Genomic DNA, 21,046 nt, shown 5'->3' on the forward strand with positions numbered 1-21,046 from the left:
GGAGCCAGACCTGCAAAGAAACAAACACTACTGCTCACAGAGCGACTCTCCATTCGGATGGAAATAAATACAGCTCAGCTTCTCTTGATGAAATAGTCCCAATGATTACCATGCCCTTATTTTTCTCTGTCAAAAGAAGGAAGATTAGAGCCCTGGGTCAGTTTGACTTAAACCCAGTTTCTGGTCATCAGGGCCCAAAGCAAAGTACCTTTTAAAAAATCAGAATTCTCTAAAAGAAGGCACAGAAAAAGGTAGTATTTTAATACACTATTTTCGTGTACAATTTTAAGCTGTAAAATTAGAACAGTATTGACTATTATGCAATTTAATTAATATTTTCTTTTGATTTTGTGTTTATGCCTGGGGATAGTTCTGAGAAAGGAAGTACTTTAAAATGAGTTTAAAGGTTGAATGAATAAATAACCCAACACAAATGATCATCCTTCCTTGGACTTTGATATTTGGAACAAAGTTGAAAAGTTGGATTTTTAATATTATAAGTGATTATAATTTTTCTCCTATTTTCTTTCTTTTCATCATTTCTTTACCCACACTGACAGCATATGGAAGTTCCCGGGCCAGGGATCAAATCTGAGCCAGAGCTGCAACATATACCACAACTTCAGCAATGCAGGATCCTTAACCCACTGTGCCAGGCTAGGGATTGAACCTACACCACCACAGAGACAACCTGGATCATTAACCCACTGTGCCACAGCAGGAGCACCCACCTATTTTTTTTCTCTATAATTAACACATTGTGTTAGTCAAATTCCCATCTTCTCAGGTTTTAAAACTAATATTTAATTTCTTTACATTTTTTTTGACTGTGCCCGTGACATGCAGAAGTTCACAAACCAGGGATTAAACTCATGCCATAGTAGTGACTCCCCAAGCCACCAGAGAATACTTGTTTCTTTAAATTTGGGGAAGTTATGTTTTATTGACCCACACATGAAATGAATACTGAAGTTTCCAAAATGAATTGACCAAAATACAAAATAAGTTTCTTGGGCTGGAGCTTAATACTTAAACCACCACCATATGGCTTCCTCGGAAGTCATCAAGTGTCAGATGACTACAGCTAGTGTTCACGAGGGTCACCAGTCACTCCCCAGGTTTCACAGTTTATCGCTATGGATAACTGTCTATAGTTAGATCCGCTTTTCAAACTTGTCAGGAAAACCTTAAAAGCATCATCTTACCAATTGTCTCATTATTTCCCATTGTGTCTGTTGCGGCAATTAAGTATTAACAAGGGCTCAAGTATATCCAGAAAGGAATAAACAAGACCCTTTTATTAGTCTAAGCACGGAGGGAAAATACTCCGAGTTGCTTATGTCGTGCTTCATGACCCACACACACCAGGGATCTGGGCTTAGGGCTGACTCCAAAGCTCACACTGAACTTCGCAGCTTTCAGCTGTTCTTTCTAGAATAACATGGGAGAAAAGTAAGCCAAGAAATAAGGTCTTCACCTGTCTAAGTTTCCGTGTCCTTTTATCTATATTCTTCATGTTCTTTTCTCCATCAGCCCCACGATCTATCTTTGTAACAGTCCCATTTTGAGCCTTTTAATCTTCCTATCTGGGTCTGACATCCCACTCAGGTGAACAATTTCCCTTTATTCTCCTGGTTATTGTCTCCCATCTAAGAAGAGAGCACTGATGGGAGGAGAAACATCTTGTACGTGTCTAGCATTGTACAGCGTGAACTTTGCATTTGCTTTGCCTCCGAGTCACCTGCAAAATGAGCCAGGGTGAGTTCTCCAGGTCCTAGTGGTTGGATTGCTGTAGCCTGCATGCCTGATTTGAAGCCTGTTTCCAGCACCTACTATTGCGAACTTGTCCAGTGGCTTTATCTTTAAAAGCCTCAGTTTTCTCATCTGTGGTATGGACTGAATAATAATTCCTCCTCTAGAGTGTTGTTACTAAAGTTACATGAGATACACACACACACACACACACACACACACTCTCACTACTAAAAAAGTAGCTGGCACATACTGAGTGCTCAATGTATATTAGCTACTGTTACTGGCTATTTCTATTAGCCTATAAGTTAAGTTTTTAAAGTGCTTTCCATGTACAATATTTCAATTAATCTTTACAAGGATCCTGATAGCAGGATGAATATGGAGGCCCAGAAAGCTTCCATTGACTTATTTAATATAAACAGTTGATGATAGATCAAGAACTGAAATCCACATCTAAGTCTCCCAGCCCAGGGTCCTTTCAGCTACACAGGCACAATAATATACTTGCAATACAATTAGTCTTTGACAGCTCATACCCCAGATTTTGCATCTTTAGAAGATTTTCTAGGAGTCTTTGATGTTGATGTAGTAGCTGCTATTATTTAAACTGCATGGTGACGAAGGGTGATCATGATTTCTTTCTGAACAGTTTAGGAGTAACGTCCACATTCATATACAATTAGAGTAAACTTGGATAAAGTCTAAAGTCAAAATATTTTTTATTCTGTCACTCATGCTCTCCTGAGGAGGTAGGTTGGGATGGAAAATGGGTTGTTGCAAAGATAATTTGAGGCTAAGCATGCAAATGAAAGCTGCTGCTTCAGTTGGGCAAAAACATTCCACTCCTAGGAAATTCAGTAACACTAGTGTGAACTGTGAGTGTGTGAGTGTGTGTCTGTGTGCATATTGGTGGGTCTAACTGTACAGAATTGGAGAGAATGGTCCTCCTTTGAAAGCCACACCAATACATTTCGTTCAAATACATCAACCAGCATTCCCATCTCCACTCTTTATTTGGGGAGAACAAGTTCAAGTGCAGGGCTGACCTACTTGGCCTCTTTACCGATAAAGAAAGTGTGATTAATTTGTGTGCTTACAGGACAGAGGCACAGACAGTCTTCCGCTCCTTTGTTATCCCTGTGACATCTACTGACCTTCACCTGGCCATTCTCTGGAGCAAAAACGTGCAGAAGAGAATAGCAGTGAGCAGACAGACAAGGAGACAAGGGGGAAAGGTACCGAAAGACAAACTGGGAGGGAAGTGTCTTTATAAAGTATGAAATGCAATGTTTTATTTATTTGATTTTAACAACAAAACAAGGCATTACTTAGAGGAAATAGAATTTGAGTTTGATTGGAGCCAAGCAAGGCAAAACCATCAATAGACTCTCCTGGACTCGTTTCCTTTTAACCAGACTTTTGTTTGATTCCACCATGAAAAGATGCTATTAACTTTTTTTTTTTTTTATCTTTTGTCTTTTTAGGGCCACACCCACGGCATATGGAGGTTCCCAGGCTAGGGGTCTAATCAGAGCTGTAGCTGCCAGCCTACCCCACAGCCACAGCAACGCCGGATCCTTAACCCGCTGAATGAGGCCAGGGATCGAACCCTCAACCTCATGCTTCCTCGTCGGATTTGTTTCTGCTGAACCATGAGGGGAGCTACTGAAAAGATGCTGTTAACCTTTGAATGCATAGTACATGCCAGGTACAATTCTAAACATGTCAACTGCATGACGATTTAATTCTCTTCTTGTAACAATTCGAACAATCCTTTGCTTTGGTTCTTGTTTTACTTGGATAAGGTTTAGAACATTTACATACTTTTCGCAGAGTTGCTAAGTTAAAGAGGCAAAGTTTGCATACATTTCTGCCTGGCTCTGAAACTTGTAATGTGAACCACTGCACTCAGCATCTCTGGAGGATGATGTTCCTGGGATGTGTGATGGTTAATTGTAGGTGTCAGCTTCACTAGGCCACGGTACCTCGATATTGGGTCAAACATCTTTCTAGATAGTTCTGTGAAGAGATGTCTGTGTTTTTAGACGAGATTAACATTTCAATCAGTAGACCCGGAGTAAAGCAGTTACCTTCCATGATGGCAGTGGGCCTTATCCCATCGGTTAAAGGCCTTAAGAGAACAAAAACCGAAGTCCTGGAAGAAGGAATTCTGCCAGCAGACAGCCTCTGACTTGAACTGCAGTGTTGTCTTTTCCCTGGGTCTCCAGCTTGATGGCCCTCTCTGGAGACTTCCGACCTGCAGCCTCCGTAATCATGGGAACCCGTGCCCTAAAATGCATCTTTCTGTACATCCACATCCTATTGGTTTTGTTTCTCTGGAGAACCCTGACCCTAATGCAGAATGCTTTCTTTTTGATTCAGGTGAGAGATTGAGCCAGAGCATCTCTGCCGGGAGGCTCCGTGGGTCACAGGACCCTGGACTCAGATGGGCATGAAGGGCCTCAGTGAGTTTTCTCAAGGTGTTGTCATGATGGCCAGGAGCAGATGAATCCCCTTTTCTCCAATGCATGACAATACTTCTTATTCCCGGGTTTACTAGCCTAAGATAGGCCACAGTTTTTTCTTTTTTACTATTTAGTGAATACATTTCAGTTTATCTTGGGAATGTATTCAGAAATAAGTTATATACATACATATACACATATGTAGTTTGTCCGTCTATTTATCTATCTATCCATCCATCCATCCATCCATCCATCTACATAGGAAGTACCAGGATAGGTCTTCTATATCCAAAAAGATATCTTTCTCCTTTCAGAAATAACTCTAAGAAACAAATTTGGTGATCCTAACATTTCAGATGAGGAAACCAAGACTCAATGATAATTAATAACTTGCATAGAGGTAAGCAGAGGAGCTAGTATTTCATTCAGATCTGTCTGATTTTTTTTTTCTTTCTTTCTTTTTTTTTTCTTCTTTTTGCTTTTTAAGGCTACAGGTACAGAGGTACAGCATATGGAAGTTCCTAGGCTAGGGACTGAATTGGAGCTACAGCTGCTGGCCTACACCATAGCTCACAGCAACACAGGATCCTTAACTCACTGACAGAGGCCAGGGATCGAACACACATCCTCATGAATACTCGTCAGATTCATTTCTGCTGTGCCACAATAGGAACTCCCAGATCTGTCTGATTTCTATCTCCAGCTTTTAAACAATTATAATTAATACCCTGTTTTGTATATTATGTGTCTCTGAAAATAAGCACAATAATCTAAAGTATGAAAACCAAAGACATATTTGTTTATTTTCAGAGATTAAGATAATTCTTATGATCTTCCTAAGTAAAATCTCTGTTAGAATAATCTTTGGTGACTTACTTTTTTTAAAAAATTGAGTGAATGGTTGATTTGATTTAGTGCAATAACTAGTACGATTTTATCATAATGATTTTATCTCCATTTCAATCGTATTGAATTTATAACATTTACAATTCACAATATTATTATTTTTATTTATTCACTTTCATTCATTTAATAAAACAACAGGGACAGGATGTGATTAAAAAAACCTCAGCTCTACAGACAAAGTTCCCAAACTTAAACTGTTGGTGAGTGAAAAAGTACCCCCATTGGAAAATTCAAAATATTTTTTATTTATCAATTGATGTACCTACTTCCAAAAGGGATGTTACTCTATAGTGAATAAAAGTACGATGACCTTTTTTTGAGAGATTAACGTGTGAAAGTTAAGGATTATGTTTGCGTAATACCTCTTTTATTTGTCCTGTTTCCCATCACAAATGACTTTTCAGTCTTTGGTATTTAGTTTGGCCAGCCAGTGGTTCATTACAAAAGTCCTCTAAGAAAAGTTAAAACCAGTTAATGAACAGAAACAAAATGTAGAACATTTTTAAAAACTCCTTGATACCTTTCAAATCATGAGTGTATTTTTGTAACTTGTGTTTCACATGCCATTTTGCGAGAAAACCAATGCTGGCCTTATAAGCATCCTACCACTGTAAACGAGACCCCCTTGGGGGAAATTTATGGCTTCTCACAATACAGTCTCTAATATTTAGGCTCCAACTCTGGAAGGCAATATTATCTCTTTATCCTATGAGACTAGCAGGCTGACCAAACCAAGTCTGAAAAATTTAGATGACGTTTAAAGAAGTCAGACTGTGCTGGGCAGATAACTTTAGTACAAGTCTAAAATAGAATCAGGAACATTGGAGCTGTTCTACTTCTGAACATGGAGACATTCTGCCAAGACATGTGTCATCACTATAATGAGTGCACTGGAGGCTGGGACGAGTGTTGGAAAGTCCCCCAGTGAGGGGGCTGCCAAGAGGTGCTTCTCTGAGACCTTGCCTCCAGGTAACCAGGCTACTATCAAATTTAGCTCACACATGATTCTAAGAAGTAAGAACAGAGAAAATATTCCACACTAGAAAAAATGGGGTAAGTTTCTCTATAGTCTTGGTTTATTTCCAATAAGTCTTGACTTCTTTCTCCATCCTACCCTTCCTTCCAGAGCTAAAAAGAAGTTCAATTTAGAATAGGGCTTGCCATGAGCACCTACACAGATCCCATAATCAGATGATTATTTCAGCTTGGTTAATTAAGTGCATAAGGTTCAAAAACATGGAATCGAGTCAAATATAACGGGGACTTTATATCCACCACATTTTGTAAGTTCAGAGGAACAACTGGAACAAGTGGATTTTAATATTACAGATGCTCTTTGTCATTGTCTGCAAGTTTATCTGAATGGTACAAACTAAATGGATGAGTTTTTGAAAGAAGCGGGTGTTCAAGTGATACCAAATGACAAAGTGTATTAAATTACCATGTGGTGTGTGGCACCAGCTCCTGGCCCTCATGAGGGAAATAAGCCTGGCCCACATGTGGTGGTCGTTGGCAGAACTCATGTACACATCTCCTTTCTGCTGAAAAAGAACAGACATCTATTGGAAACAAACTGAAAAAGACACATCCTCTTTGATATGTCACTGAAAGGGAAAATTAATGTGATTGTAAGGCAACAGGATGTGGGTGTGTGACTCACAATGTAAGCGGCCCACATGATGCATGTTGACATCAGCGCTGTGGGGACATTTCCTTGGGTTTCACACCAGCAGCCGTTGAACGGGCTCCTTTGAGCAGCCCCACACACGCAGCATCAAGCAAGACTTCGTGGCTCTGTCTCTCCCACGGCCCTGGTGTCCACAGTGTCTTAGGGGAGAGCTGACGTTGCTCAACAACCCTCCCTTCCTCCGTGACCTGCTTCTTCCTCCAACCATTTGCACCGCTGCCATGCTCCAAGCTGCCCGGGAAGAAGAGCGAGGGCTGCGGGAGCCCTGCTCACTATCCAGCTCCCTGAGAGCTAAGAGCAGCCGTTTCTTTCCCCGTCCTTGTCCCAACCCGCTTTGTAATGATGGGAAGATGTTGCTCCCCAAAATACAGCTGAGGCTAGAAGCCATATGTGTGCTCGCCTCTATCCTGTGGACCTTATCTCTCTCTTCCTGATCGGGTTCTTCTGCGGTACAGGTTGTTCTGCCTCTCGTAATTATTGTTTGTGTACAAACCATATTCCTCCTCTTTGAAATAGAGAACACAATCTACTCATCTTTTTATTGTCTGCAGCAGCTATAAAAGGCCCTAAAAATAAATGTTTATTAAGTTGAATAAACAGAAGCGTTTGAATAGAAAACAATAGGTGCATTAACGAATCAACAATTTACGGAGTGTCACCTATGTTCTAAGCACTGTCCGAGTTCTAAGTGTCAGGAGTGTGAATACTCTAAATTCTTGCTCTCAATTAAGTCATTTGAGAGAGAGAGAGAGAGAGAGAGATCCCAGGGTGTAGTGGAATACAGAACAGGAAGGAATGTAGTCAGCCTAGGGCAATCAGTCCAGGCTTCTGGCAGAGGATGAGCTGACTTGGGTCCTGAAGGATGGGTGATATTCAAGAGGCAGAAAAAAGGAAACGGGCATTCCAGGCAATATGAGCATTCTTTGCAAAGCCACAGTCATGGAAGTACAGTTTTAATTAGGAAACTAAGGACAGTTGAGACTGCAGCACTGAGAGGAACAGGGAAAGAAGGTACAGAGGAGAGGTTATTTACTTTCCATGGCTACATCACAAATGATCACAGACTTGGTGACTTAAAACATCCCATGTTTTTTATGTCAAGGTTTCTGTGGATTAACTGAGTCCTCTGCTCAGGCTGAAATTGCAGAGCTGCTTGGGCCTATGATCTCTTGGAGACTGAGGCGCCTCTTCCAGGCTCACAGAATTGTTGGCTGAATTCATTTCTTTGAGGCTGTATGATCCAGAATTTTTTTTTTTTTTTCTTGCTAGCTATTGACTGAAGACTACTCTAAGCTCTTGGAGGTCACCCTCAGGTCCTTGCCACATGGGTGGTCCATAGGCTCTGTCACAACATGCCAATTTGTTTCACTTCTGAGGTCACCTGGAGGGCATCCCCCTAACACTTCCCCTGTCTCCTAAAGACCTCACCTGATTAGGTGTGGCCCATCCAGGCTATTCTCTCTTTAAATTAGCTCAGAGTCAAGTGGTACATAACTAGAGATACACCATAATATTCACTATCCCTGCCCCATATTCAAAGGAGGGTATCAGAGCAGGGCATATCTGCAGGGGATTGAAATCTTGTCACTGTTTTAGTATTCTTCCTATCACAGAGGAAGCAGCAGGAATAGTGGAGGAAAAAACCCCAAAAAACTGGGGTCCAAAACTTGAGCCCTGCCACGTGTTATCCATCCACAGTTGGGTCCCTTCACAGATATAAATTCTTACACCTATAAAATGGGATGAACCTCATAGAGGTGGTCTCAGTAGTAAATGCAATCATATACCATAAAAAACTCATATACCCCTCTGGATATAGATGCTTGGTGTAAACGACTTTGAGAGCCATGCTGAGGAACGCTCGCTTTTCTCTCCAGGGCAGAGACTTCCCTGCGAAGTCTCCCGGAAGGGAAGAAACATGATGAGATTTCCTTTTTTTGCACTGGGCCCTGAGGTTCAGCGATCTGGCCTCAATCCAACACTAAGGACTTGGTAATCATTTCAAGGAGGTTTTTATTATGGAAAATTTCAAAGATATCCAAAGTAAACAAAGTAGTGGAACGTCTCCCCAAGTGCTGATCTCTGGGCTTCAAAAGCATCAGCATCCTGCCGTCTGTCCTTGTTTCATCTATGTCTTTTCCTTCTTCCTGTTCCCCCCAACTTTATTATTTCTTTATACAGGTCTTTTTAAGGTTAGTTTCACCTTTTTAATATTAGTATCAAAATGTACTAATATTAACTATATAATTTTGACGAACTGATACACCCAAGAACCCCACATGCCTATCAAGACTTAACAATAGGAAGTTCCCCCATACCTCTTCCCGTTCAGCCCCTCTCACCTTCCTCAGAGACAGCCACAGCTTCCAATCTTTACCCATAATTGAGTTTTATCAGTTTTAGAACTTCATGCAAATGGAATCACACAGCATGTACTCTTTTGGGTCCTTTCCCCCCAGCATAATATTTGTGAGATGCGTTTGTGTGTTGAGTGTATTAGCAGTTCATTTCTTTGTATTGTTGAGTAGTGTTTCACTAGAAGAATATATCACAATTTATTTTTTCATTCTTCACACACCTGGGAGGTTGCCAGTTTAGGGCTATTACAGATAAAGCTGCTATGTACGTTTTTATAGTGCCCATCTGTACATGGACATATACTTTTACTTTCTTGGAGGGTAAACATATAGGAGTGGGACTGCTGAGTCAAAGGACAAGTGTATATTTAAATTTATCAGAAACTGCCAAACTTCTAAAGTGTTTACAGCATTTTATACTCCCACCAATGATGTATGAGTTACAGTTGGTGATGCCAGTCTTAATTTCAGCCATTCAGATTAGTGCATGCTGTGTCTCATTGTAGTTTTAATTTTGTATTTCTCTGATGACTAATGATCTTGGGTAATCACATTTAGATGTAGAATTGCATTGCTTAAGAGCATCGGCTGAATGGACTCTAGTTCAAATCCTTGCTCTGTTCTTGCCTGGCAAGATTCTTCATTTGACTTTATTTTTTTAGAACTATAGTAGATTTACAATATTGGGTTAATTTCTGGTGTATAGTAAAGTGATTCATATATATATATATATATATATATATATATATATATTTCTCCATTATAAGATATTAAGATAGTTCCCTATATTATATATAGTAGTGTGTATCCGCTAATCCCAAACTCCTAATTTATCCCTCCCTATACCATTCCCCTTTGGTAACCATAAGTTTGTTTTCTATGTTTGTGCATCTGCTTCTGTTTTGTAAATAACTTCACCTGTATCATATATTAGATACTACATATAAGTGATATCATGTTATTTGTCTTTGTCTGACTGACTTAGTATGATAATTTATAGGTCCACCCATGTTGCTACAGATGGCATTATTTCATTCTTTTTTATGCCTGAGTAATATTCCATTGTGTATATATACCACATCTTCTTAATCCATTCCTCTGTCAATGGGCATTTAGGCTGCTTCCATGTCTTGGCTATTTAAATAGTGCTGCCTTGAACACTGGGGTGCATGTATCTTTTTGAATTAGAATTTTCTCCAGATTATATGTGCACAGAAAGTTCTTAGCAAAGTACATAACCCAAAAGAGAGCAGTTTTACTATTCAGTAAGACTATTTAATGAACTATGCTTATTGACACCTAAATAGTCAAGCACGTGATTTATTATCATTTCAAAATGGAGAGAATTAAAGGAGGGAATCTCTTGTACACGTAAAGGCAGAAATCCCAAACAGATGGTGTGACCAAGCCTCTCTCCACCCCAAGACGTCCTGGACTTCCTAGATTTAGCTACACATCTCAGCCCATTTTCCCCATAATGAAGAGACATGGCTTCAAAGGCTGTGGCTTTCTTGATGTCTTTTCCCCCGTGTTCTGCAGAAACATACCTGGCCTGGGCCACCCATCTCTCTTTTGTCTTAACTACCTCTACTTCCCTCTTTTCATTATTTTCAGTATACATCATTTAAAAGATTTTTAAAATTGAGGGAAAGGAAGGCAAAAGTGATTCTTGGGAGGAGTATCTATCTATTTTGAAGGTGGGAGTGAGGGAGGTATTACCTTTTGTAGAAAAAAAACAAACAAACAAACAAAAAGGAAGGGCAATCTCTTTCTTTTCAAGTATCTATTTGGTTAAATTCACTAGGCATTCTGGTAGGAAAACATACATCCTCCTGCCTCTACTCACCAGAGCGTGTGGGATGTATCAGAACACTCAGGATCTTAGAAGAGAGCATGAATAGTTTAAAAAAAATCTCCCAAGGGAGTTCCCGTTGTGGCTCAGTGATTAATGAATCCGACTAGGAACCATGGGGTTGTGGGTTCGATCCCTGGCCTTGCTCAGTGGGTTGGGGATCCGGTGTTGCCGTGAGCTGGGGTGTAGGTCACAGACGCGGCTTGGATCCCGTGTTGCTGTGGCTCTGGCGTAGGCCGGTGGCTGCAGCTCTGATTCGACCCCTAGCCTGGGAACCTCCATATGCCGCGGGAGCGGCCCAAGAAATGGCAAAAAGACAAATAAATAAATAAATAATAAAAAAATAAAAATAAAAAATCTCCCAAGGGATCCAAGTGATCCTGATGTTCACCTGTCCCCACCTCCTACATTTTATTGAGACTCACTCATTAGAACTGGAAAAGGGCGAATGACAGAGCCAGAAATGGCCCAGAAATGTAACAAGTGGCTGATATAACTAAGACGATAGAAGGCAAGTGGATCTCAAAATAGGCACTAAGCCAGGTGTAGGCAGCTCCTGTGTATTCAAAGGGATGGAGAGTGTTGACATTATGAAATGCTTCAGAGCAGTGAAGTAGGATGAGGAAGAAAAACAGGTCCCTGGAGCTGGAAGAGGTCACGGACGATGCTTCTGCAAGGTCCATGTGTGTGTACTACTGGGGGTGAGCGGAGAGGATGGATGGAAGCCAAATTTTCTTGGGTTAAAGAGTAAGTGGGGGATAGGTAACCTCATATTTCTCTCAACAAATGGTTGAAAAAAACAGAGGAGAGAAAAGAAAAGGGGGGAAAAGATAGCTTATGTAACTGTGGGCAAGTTACTTCTCTGGGCCTCAGTTTTTTCCTTTATAGGGTAGGGTAATAATAGTATGTATCCTACAGGTTTCTGTGAGATTTGAATTAACAGATACAGCAAAAGCTTAAAACAGGTTTGGGAACATGAAAAATACTCATAAAATGTCAGCTCTTATTAAATTATTGAAATGGAAATAGTGGAACTCTTGTCTTCTTATCCCAACGTCTGAGGGTGATTAAATCTGCCCCTTTCCATTGCTACCACCCGCTGATCCATAGGTACCTCCTCCAAATGCCAGACACACTGTACCCCTAATTTAATTCCAATTGCTCCTCAGCTCAGCAAAGCCACAATAAAATTCTTTAAACTTTGAAAAGATTTTTTTTTTCCCCCTTCAAGTTGCTACAAGACTAGGATAACAAAAAACATAACCGCCGGGGGCGTTTCAAGAAATCTGAAAAGAAATGGTATTGGTTCTCACCGACCTTCCTTGCAAAGTAAACTGGAACCAGCCCTCAGCATGTCAGACGTTCCCCTTCTCCCTCCTCTTCATCCCTCCTCTTCCCACTCTCCCTCCTCGTCTTACAAGGTTTCCCTAAAACTATATTATTGTTTTGCAAACCTTGGAGCTTTGCTTCGTATTCAGCACGCCTTGCCCTTTTCAAACACTGCCTCCATCATCTAGTTTACCCTCTATTTGATGTGGAGTCCTGGGGGCGTGAGAGGAGAATCAGCAAACACAGGTGTTATAATGGAAGAAAACCGTGTGGTATCACGAAAGGAACGCTGGTTGCACATCAGGAGGGTTTAAACTCCAGGTACAACACTTACTGGATGGGACCATGACATTGTTTCTCTACGCTTGAGTTTCTTCATCATTAACTGTTATTAAAATGGCATTAATAACATGACTTATTTCATGGGGTTTCGAGAGAAAGGAATGAAATCACAGGAAAGAACCCCTGGCCCTGTAAGATCTGTGCACACGCATCAGCCCCTTTCCTCTCTAGGCTTCCAAAAGGACAGAATAAGTGTGATTTATATATTAGGGAATAACTTGGCTGCCTCCACCCCAAAGTGGCTCCTGCTTCAGGAAGGGAAAAAAAAAAAAAAAAAGCATATTAGTTTTTTTCCTGACAGGAGTCAATGACGGGGAATAAATCTCTTTCAAATAATGGTGAATGGAACCTTTGAGACTGCTATAACATCCTGTTGTAAAGTGTGCATTTATATAAATGAAAATAGAGGTTGCCAACGCTGACACGTAAATGAGACATAAAGGAAGCACGTGCTCACCTAGCAATGGAAGTCCAGGGATGGGGGGGGGTTAAGTCCTAAATGGTAGTCCCCTTGGGTTCATAGATTATGAACTGTATATGCTGTATAGCTGGAGTGGGAATTTTTCTGTATTTCGTAGAGGGCTGTGGCATGGGATAGTTAACTGGCTTTATTTTGCTTCACTGTGAGTGTACAAAAACCGTAACGTGTATACTAAACAGTGTTTTTGCTGTATCAGCACTGTTGTGGCAACACCCTAGCTCTGACCAGGCTACTGGCCTGCCTCAGATGCGGGGCATCCAGCCCCCATTTGGAAACAGGAGAAGGATGAGCTTCCTCAACAGAACTAAGAGGATTTACCTACTACACCTGCTCCAGCTGGTCCTCTGACCACAACACAAGTCTGCCGGAAGAATCCCTTGCTCACTGTGCCTTTCTAACAGTGGGGTTTTCAAAACGGGGAGTGGCAGGATTGGACATGGCTGACATCAGTCTCCCAAGGCCTTTGTAGCTACTGAGTCTAAAGGGTCATGGTCACATCTGCTGTGGACAAACACCTATGCCAGCCTGCATCAGGGAAGCTTAGATTCTAAAGGAACATACCTGCTCCTAGCTTGTCATGCTTTCCTACTCAAGAACCTATCTATAGGATTCATTAACTAGTATCAGTTAATGATTATCTACTTTTGTCATTGTGTTTGGCTGTCTTTGCTTGTTTTTATACTTTTATGGAGTTTTAAGACCTGGGAAAAACGCATAAACCTTCTTGCTTCTGAATAAATTTATGATGTGGAAACAAGACGTGTCAGCTTGAATCCACTCAGGTGGATTTTCCCTATCTCTTGAGTCACTTCTTTCAGTTAAGCAAAAGTCATATTGTAAACCATTCTGTCCCCAGTGAACCCAGAATCCTTAGACGCTAGAGGTATATTCCAGTGAGAAATTGATTAGGCTTGAACGTAGGTGACCAAAGGCAGACAGTTCCTATGGAGGTGAATTTTCACCCCATGAAGGAATCCTGAGCTCAAGATGGCAGCTCTGAGTAATTCCATTGGTTGTTTGACATGGGTGTGTAAATATACCACAACTAGGTCACTTATAGCCATGTGAGAATTTGCATTTCAAAATTTGAAAATTTCCCTGAGTGATGGCAATTTTAGGTGTCAAATTGACGGGGCTAAGGGATGCCCAGAGAGCTGGTAAAACATTATTTCCAAGTCAGCAGTTTAGCACTTAAGTTGTAGGGGATTTCTCTGGGTTTTCATCTGTAAACCTTGGCCTCTAAACCCTGCACCGTGTGTGAAACATCAACTTATTTGCCTTCCTTGATACAGATCTGACCACTGTTCATAAAATTTGCCTGTCAGTATAGATAAAGAATATCCTGATATTTAAAAAAAAAACAACACACCTCATTATTTCTAGGTGTTTCTAGAAGATATTAGCATATGAATCAGTAGATGGGGTAAAGACCACCTCACCACTGTGATGAGGCATCATTGAGGGAGTGAACAGAGCAAAAGGGCAGAGAAAGGGCCACTTTGCTCGCTCCCTGAGCTGAGACATCCGTCTTCTCCTGTCCTTGGACATTAGTGCTCCTGGTTCTCGGGCCTTTGGAACTGGGGTGGAAGGACACCACCTGCTTTCCTGGGCCTCCAGCTGGCAAAGGGCAAATCGTGGGACTTTTCAGCCTCCATAACCACATGAACCAATTCCTCATAATAAATCTCTTTCTGTAGATCTCTATACTCCCATTGGTCCTGCTTCTCTGGAGACCCTAACATACCTACGCATGAAAGTTATGCTTCCACTGCACTGAGGCATCAAAACCTGTCTGGCACAGAATCCCTGCGCTTGAATGGAGGTCAGTAGAATGTGCATGATGAACACTCGCTCAGGATATAGAAGCTTCAATGTTCTCATTAGTTTTAAAGTTGTCCTAAATTCAAGAGCCAATTTCTCCTGGTCCGATAATGAAAAACCACGATATTCATCTACACTTGCAGATGACTGCAAGAACTACAGTGGCAAATTTTCCAATATGAGTGACCTTAAGTAGCTTTACACCTTCTCAATTGCAAATTATAAATAAAATTTCTCTAAGGCTAGATAATTATATATATTTATACATACACATATATACACACACACTTATATGTATATACATATTTATATATACATTTATATATAAGGTATATGTATAATGTATGTGCTGTATACAAAATATATAAATATGCATATGTATAAAATGAAAGGTGTATAAAATTCTCAAATAACAAAAAAGTTAAGTTCTTTTTTTTTTTTTTTTCCTTTTTTTTGGGCCATCTAGTGGCATGTGGAGTTCCTGGACCAGCGATCAGATCAGGCTGCAGTGGAGCTGCAGTTGTGGCATTCACAGCACCTGCAACAATGCTGGATCCTTAACCCACTGTGCCAGATGTGGGGTCGGATCTGCCTCCCAGACCTCCGGAGAGGCTGCCAATCCTATTATGCCACAGCAGGAACTCCCCAAAAGGTCAAGTTCTAACAATCCTTTATGACAGATTTTGAGGACTCAGAATAGTTAGCCTTTAGTTTCTTAATCTATTGCTTACTATCAATCCATTATGTGCTAGGGTAAGGTAATTACACTGAACTAATCACAGAAACCACTCATTTCAGTGTTTTCCTTTCCATGCTCACCTCTGCCTCAGGTGATGCCTGGCACAGCCCCCCTGAGCTCCCAGTCCAGAACCAGCCCTTACAAAGGGATCCTGTGCTGGGGTGATAGCTAGAATGTTGCAAATCCAGTTACAGAGTGAGTGGGAGGCTGGGTCTAGGCCACCCCCCTTTCCCCCTCAAGTCACCAGCTTCCCTGATAGCTCCAAGGAACCATGGGCAACAGTCTTCCCAGGAGCTGGGGAGAGGAGCTTAGTTCCAGACCCTCTGGGGTACTACCAGTACTTGTGACTCAGAGGCCCTGAACGCCTTGTGTTACAGGAGGAAATTTCCAGTGAAGCTTCATGAATTTTTTTCTTTTCCTTTTTTTGTGTTTGGTTTATCATTGTTATGCACGTAGAGCAGAAAAGGTGCATCAAGCTGCCTTTCAGTTTCTATGGAAAGGCTGCATTCATCTTCTCTTTTAACTTGGGAGTCAGGTCACTTCTGTCTTCAGGGCCAAGTACCAGTGGTGGAAAGGGGCACATGACTTAACTTTTCCATCTGGAACATATTGGCTGCATAACCTCAGGAATGGTATTTAACCTCAATTTCATTTTTTTCTCAATCAATAATACCACAAGGGTTATTTTGAGTTGTTGATGAAGTAAAGAATTAGAAAGTGCCCAGCCTGGTATTTGGCTTATAGTTAGTCTCATTTCTCTTCACGCCCTGGTTTCCATTCCTTCCTGGCCCTCTGCTTAATTCTGAAAATGTTGAGCAATGGGAAGAAGTCATTCCCACCTCCAAACTTTTGAAGGACGGTTCTGAGGTTGGCTATGATGGTAAAACATTGTGAGGTGTTTCCGTTAGTTTCTGTGCCATGAATAGTTGATGGTTGTTAACAAGACTAAAAATTCCAACTTGTGGAATGTGGGGAAAATGGCAGAGCTAGGACGGGGATTCCAGTGTGGACTCCAGCAGGCATGAGAGTGGGAAATATAAAGCAATGGAGCCAGTGAGAGGCTGGGTCTGGGCCAGCATCCCAACTTCCCCAAGCAAACAGCTTCCTATCAAGTGTAGCCAGAGAGAGCAGTGGTGACAGTTTCCCCATGGGTCAGTGAACCGGTGGAGCGACCCCATTCCAGCCTGTGGATTCATGCAGGGGGCAGTGAGACGGGCCCCAAGACCCAAGGAGATTCAAGCACATCACAGAAACAGGAATAGACCCCACCTGCAGCCACAGCCTTTCTGCCTTTCCTGTTTTACAATGGAATTCTCCCTCAACAGGTCATGAGAGTTCTTATTTTCCTCTCAGCTGTTCCCTCCTCCATGGCTAAGATCCGCCACATGTGACATGATTCGAATTCTACCCAAGAGCACGGGGAGAGAATTTCCTGTCTGTTCTCAAGTAGCTGTTGTGTGTAAGGTAGGACAAGCTAAATCGGTATTTCATATAAGCAGTATGCCCAGTGTTGAGATCCTGGAAAAAAGGAATCAAACCCAGACTTCATTGTTTTCTTGTTGGGGGACCTTAGATGAATGTCTCAAACTCTCCAAATCCGTAACATCCTATACTCCCTTCACTGGAGCACTTACTACAATGCACTCTCACTGTGTGGATACTTTGTTTGGCTTCTCTGTTAGACTAAACACATCTTGAGAGAAGATGCTGGGTCTGCAGCAAATGGCACAGTCCCAGCACATAACAGGCATGTAAGAAATAATTCAAATACATGGAGAAATTAGATGAGATCAATTCCTATGCCTTTTATATTATTTTTACTTCTGACAAAGCAACGATTGTGGCATGGAATTAAATGACAACATGGACTGCTCTTCATTAGCAGTAGGATGCATAAAGTTGACAGTGAGGAATCTGACACATAAGTAAGTACTTCACTGAGATGGGGAAATGCATAGTTGTATAATTAGAAGAGGGAGGGATCTAGGGAAGTAACTGGTGGTCTTCAGGGATTCATCCTTCTATAGACAGCCTCTTCTATTTATTTTTGGAAATTTCTGAAACATCTCCTTATGGAAGGTTTAATTTTCATAATATAATCCAAGGCAAAATTAGCTTTGTTTTAAATACTGAAACTATATTTTAAATACTGGAACCTTATCATTTATAGAAAGGTGTGATGTCATCTTAGCCAAGTACAGCTACAATTCCTGATATTTCCGGAAACTTGGCACATTCAGTAAGGTGCTTCCTCTTCACTAGTTATTACATGAAATCTTTAAAAAAAAATTTTTTTATTACTCAAATGAATTTATCACATCTGTAGTTGTATAATGATCATAACAATCCAATTTCACAGGATTTCCATCCCATAACCCAAGCACACACCCCCACCCCCTCAACTGTCTCCTCCGGAGACCATAAGTTTTTCAATGTCTGTGAGTCATATTATATGAAATCTTAATCCCACAAAACAAAGAGCTATTAGATTTCATAGTAGGTTACCACTTAGATTCTGATGCAATATAATGTATCAACTACTGAGAAGAATTGGGTGTAATTTAACTTTGGAATCTAAAATTCAGATACAAAGAGGTATTCTTATAAAAACATGTAGGAAGGAATGGTATCAAAACATATTTTCAGTTTATCATAGTGGTGTTAAAAGCACATCTCTTAGAGAGGATCACTAGCAAATGCCAAGAGAGAAAAAGGGGGAAAGCTAGTGTTTCTGTTAGAGTCAGAATTATTTTCTTGTGACACTACAAAGCAGGGCTGGGAGCTGACCAGGAAGAACTGAGAGAGGGAGCTAGGAGACTCTATCTACAAAGCTGACAAGCTCCTTTGCTTGCATGATACAATTTAAATACTTTCACTTTATTATTATTATGCTTATTTGTTATTTTTAGCAGGCTTTGTTCAGTGCCCTAAAACCTGATAATGACTCTTTATTCTTATTCAACAAAAGGCACATTTCCTCGCTTGATTCTATTCTTGCCTCTCTCCTGGAGAAATTAATGGAGCAAACAACAGTTTTTATCAAACAATATGCCAATTTTTGAAAGCACAGGCCATCCACCAAACCTGACTGAATAACAAAGACTTTTGTAGAAGAGTTCGCACCGTCATTCTTTTGCTTCCAGGCTGCACAGAATGCTCTGATTGAGGGCAGGACAACTGGATGCTGACGATCACCTGAGAAAGCTATTCAGTGTATGCATATTCCCCTTCCAGTATTCTTAGTCCAGCCCATGGGGAGAGCAGTACTGTGACAAAGCGTCTTTGAAAGAGGATGGTCAACCATGGATATTACCACGCACATATGGCCACACAAGGCTTGAATATATAATGCATTTTCCTGAAAAATAAGTTGGCAGCCATATAGAATTTGCCGTTAATATTTGATGCTATCCAATCTGGAATGCGTGAGGAGTGATTCTGGGTACAATTTTGTTTTGTTTTTTCATGGGTATGGTCCTGTCTGTAACCACTGCAAAACTGGCAGTCAGGAGACGTAGGATAGAGACTGAGCGTTAGCAGCCAGGAGAAGCTTGGTCCATTCTTCACTGACTGCACAGCAGACACTATTAAAGGCAGGGGAAGCCATTTGTTCATGAATATACATTTGATACATCTAAATGCTTTGTGCCATGAATATTTATCTCTTTCATGGATTGCAGCTGTTGTGTATTAAAAACTATTAACAGGTTGGAAATCGTCCTTTAGAAACCTATGTCTGCTATTTGTGTGCAAAACCATGTCTGGAAATTTATCTTTTCCCCCTCATTCTTTTGCGGGAAAGACAGAATACTACTGGGGCTTATAATGAGGTTGATCCCTTGGTAGACAGAGAAGATAATTTGGTAAAAATGGAAGGCAGCCTTTTTGGGATACACACCCACCCACCCACCCACCAACTTTCCAACTTAACTTGTTTATGTAATTTTACAACCAAGGCAGTGTTTTAATGAATGTCCATCATTCATCAAATGATGAATTACCATCAGGTTTTGATCAATGTCCCACTGTGAACAGAGATGAAAATATCGGCTATTAAATAGTGTATAATTTTGTGGGTGAAGGATGTCACAGGATTTCTATCTCTAACGATGGGATTTTTAGGCCTGTGGGTACTCAGAGTCTTCAGGGTGGGATGTGTAGTTTTTCAGACTCTGATGTTTTATACTCCCTCTTATGCTCTATAATCTAGCTCCTTGTTAACTCTTCTACAATCCTCCAATAAACCAAGCTCTCTCATACCTCCAAACATTTGTTCATTTCATTCCCATGGTTTGAAATATTTTTCTCTCCAACAATTCTGGACACCCCTCCAGGCTCTGCTCTTAGCCCCTTTTTCTTCACTTCAGGAACCAGCTCAAACATTTGTATCTTGTGATGTCTTCTATGACCTACCCTCATCTTAAGGCATCATTCCCATCCTTTGAACAGTCCTTAAATAGACTCTATCTTAAACAAAACAGTAGGCTACTTAGTGAACAGACAAATGTATCCCATTAGGTATGAAGTTCTTTTAGTTATCTGGTGGTATCATTAGCTTGTATCCCTAAAATGATTTGTGTCAAATTGTTATTTAAATTGTGTTCAGTGTGAACATACTGCTTGGGAAAACTCTTACTAGCCAGTGGTTCAGATCTCTCCATGTCATGGATTTACTCCCTTCCTATTATTTAGGCTAAAGATCTTAAAGCCCTTTTGGAGAATTCATTTGTATGAATCAACCAATTCCATACTACTTTGGGGCTTGCAAATTAAAATAGGTTTAGGCTCATATCTTTCCTTAGCTATTTGGATTTAGTCTCAAAATTTCTTCACTGAATTCCTCAATCAATGTTATTGCTCTTATCTGGATTTTATCCAAGACTGTTGCCCTCTTTCTAACCATAGAGGCTCACTTTTGAATTAGGAAATTTAATTCATGTTTGAGAAAAATTCTTAATGCCAGTCAATTAACTTTAATCAGTAAAATCAAATATATAATCTACTTCTGATATTAAATATAGAAAGAGCTGCTAATAAGATTTTAATTTTTTATTTTTTTGATTTTTATTTTTCTATTATAGCTGATTTACAATGTTCTGTCAATTTCTACTTGCAAATAAGATTTTTAGATATATCTAGATGTATCTAAAATCATATATATATGTTGTATAGATACGGCCTATATTGTATCCTACCAACTTGTTCGCCAAACATATATATATATATATAGGTCTAGATAAAGACCTATGAACAGGGAGTTCCCATTGCGGCACAGTAGAGGATGAGGGGTTTGATCCATGGCCTCGCTCAGT

General features: G+C 40.5%; 1 protein-coding gene and 1 long non-coding RNA gene across 22 annotated transcripts in view; one reads left to right on the top strand and one right to left on the bottom strand.

Moving 5' to 3' along the window:
- Window positions 1-21,046, top strand: part of LOC102159120 (uncharacterized) — a 654,277-nt gene that overhangs the window by 604,699 nt on the left and 28,532 nt on the right. For 4 of the 17 annotated variants that reach the window (XR_014804446.1, XR_014804444.1, XR_014804449.1 and 1 more), the window contains 4 exons: window positions 2,855-2,990; window positions 14,872-14,996; window positions 15,462-15,647; window positions 17,060-17,198. The exons of 6 other annotated variants lie outside the window; for them this stretch is intronic. The gene's annotated coding sequence lies outside the window, so the exon portion shown is untranslated. Of the gene's footprint in view, window positions 1-2,854; window positions 2,991-14,869; window positions 14,997-15,461; window positions 15,648-17,059; window positions 17,199-18,702; window positions 19,996-21,046 lie in introns of those variants that run through there. 7 more of the 17 variants (XR_014804448.1, XR_014804452.1, XR_014804447.1 and 4 more) reach the window with 7 other exon arrangements.
- Window positions 1-21,046, bottom strand: part of LOC146403579 (uncharacterized) — a 408,191-nt gene that overhangs the window by 54,758 nt on the left and 332,387 nt on the right. The gene's annotated exons all lie outside the window — the stretch shown is intronic.

Source organism: Sus scrofa, chromosome 5 (genome assembly GCF_054392235.1).
Source record: "Sus scrofa isolate SSC_HxYL_T2T_F1_AM1 chromosome 5, Sscrofa_HxYL_maternal_Yorkshire_Landrace_v2.0, whole genome shotgun sequence".
NCBI classification, from domain to species: Eukaryota; Metazoa; Chordata; class Mammalia; order Artiodactyla; family Suidae; genus Sus; species Sus scrofa.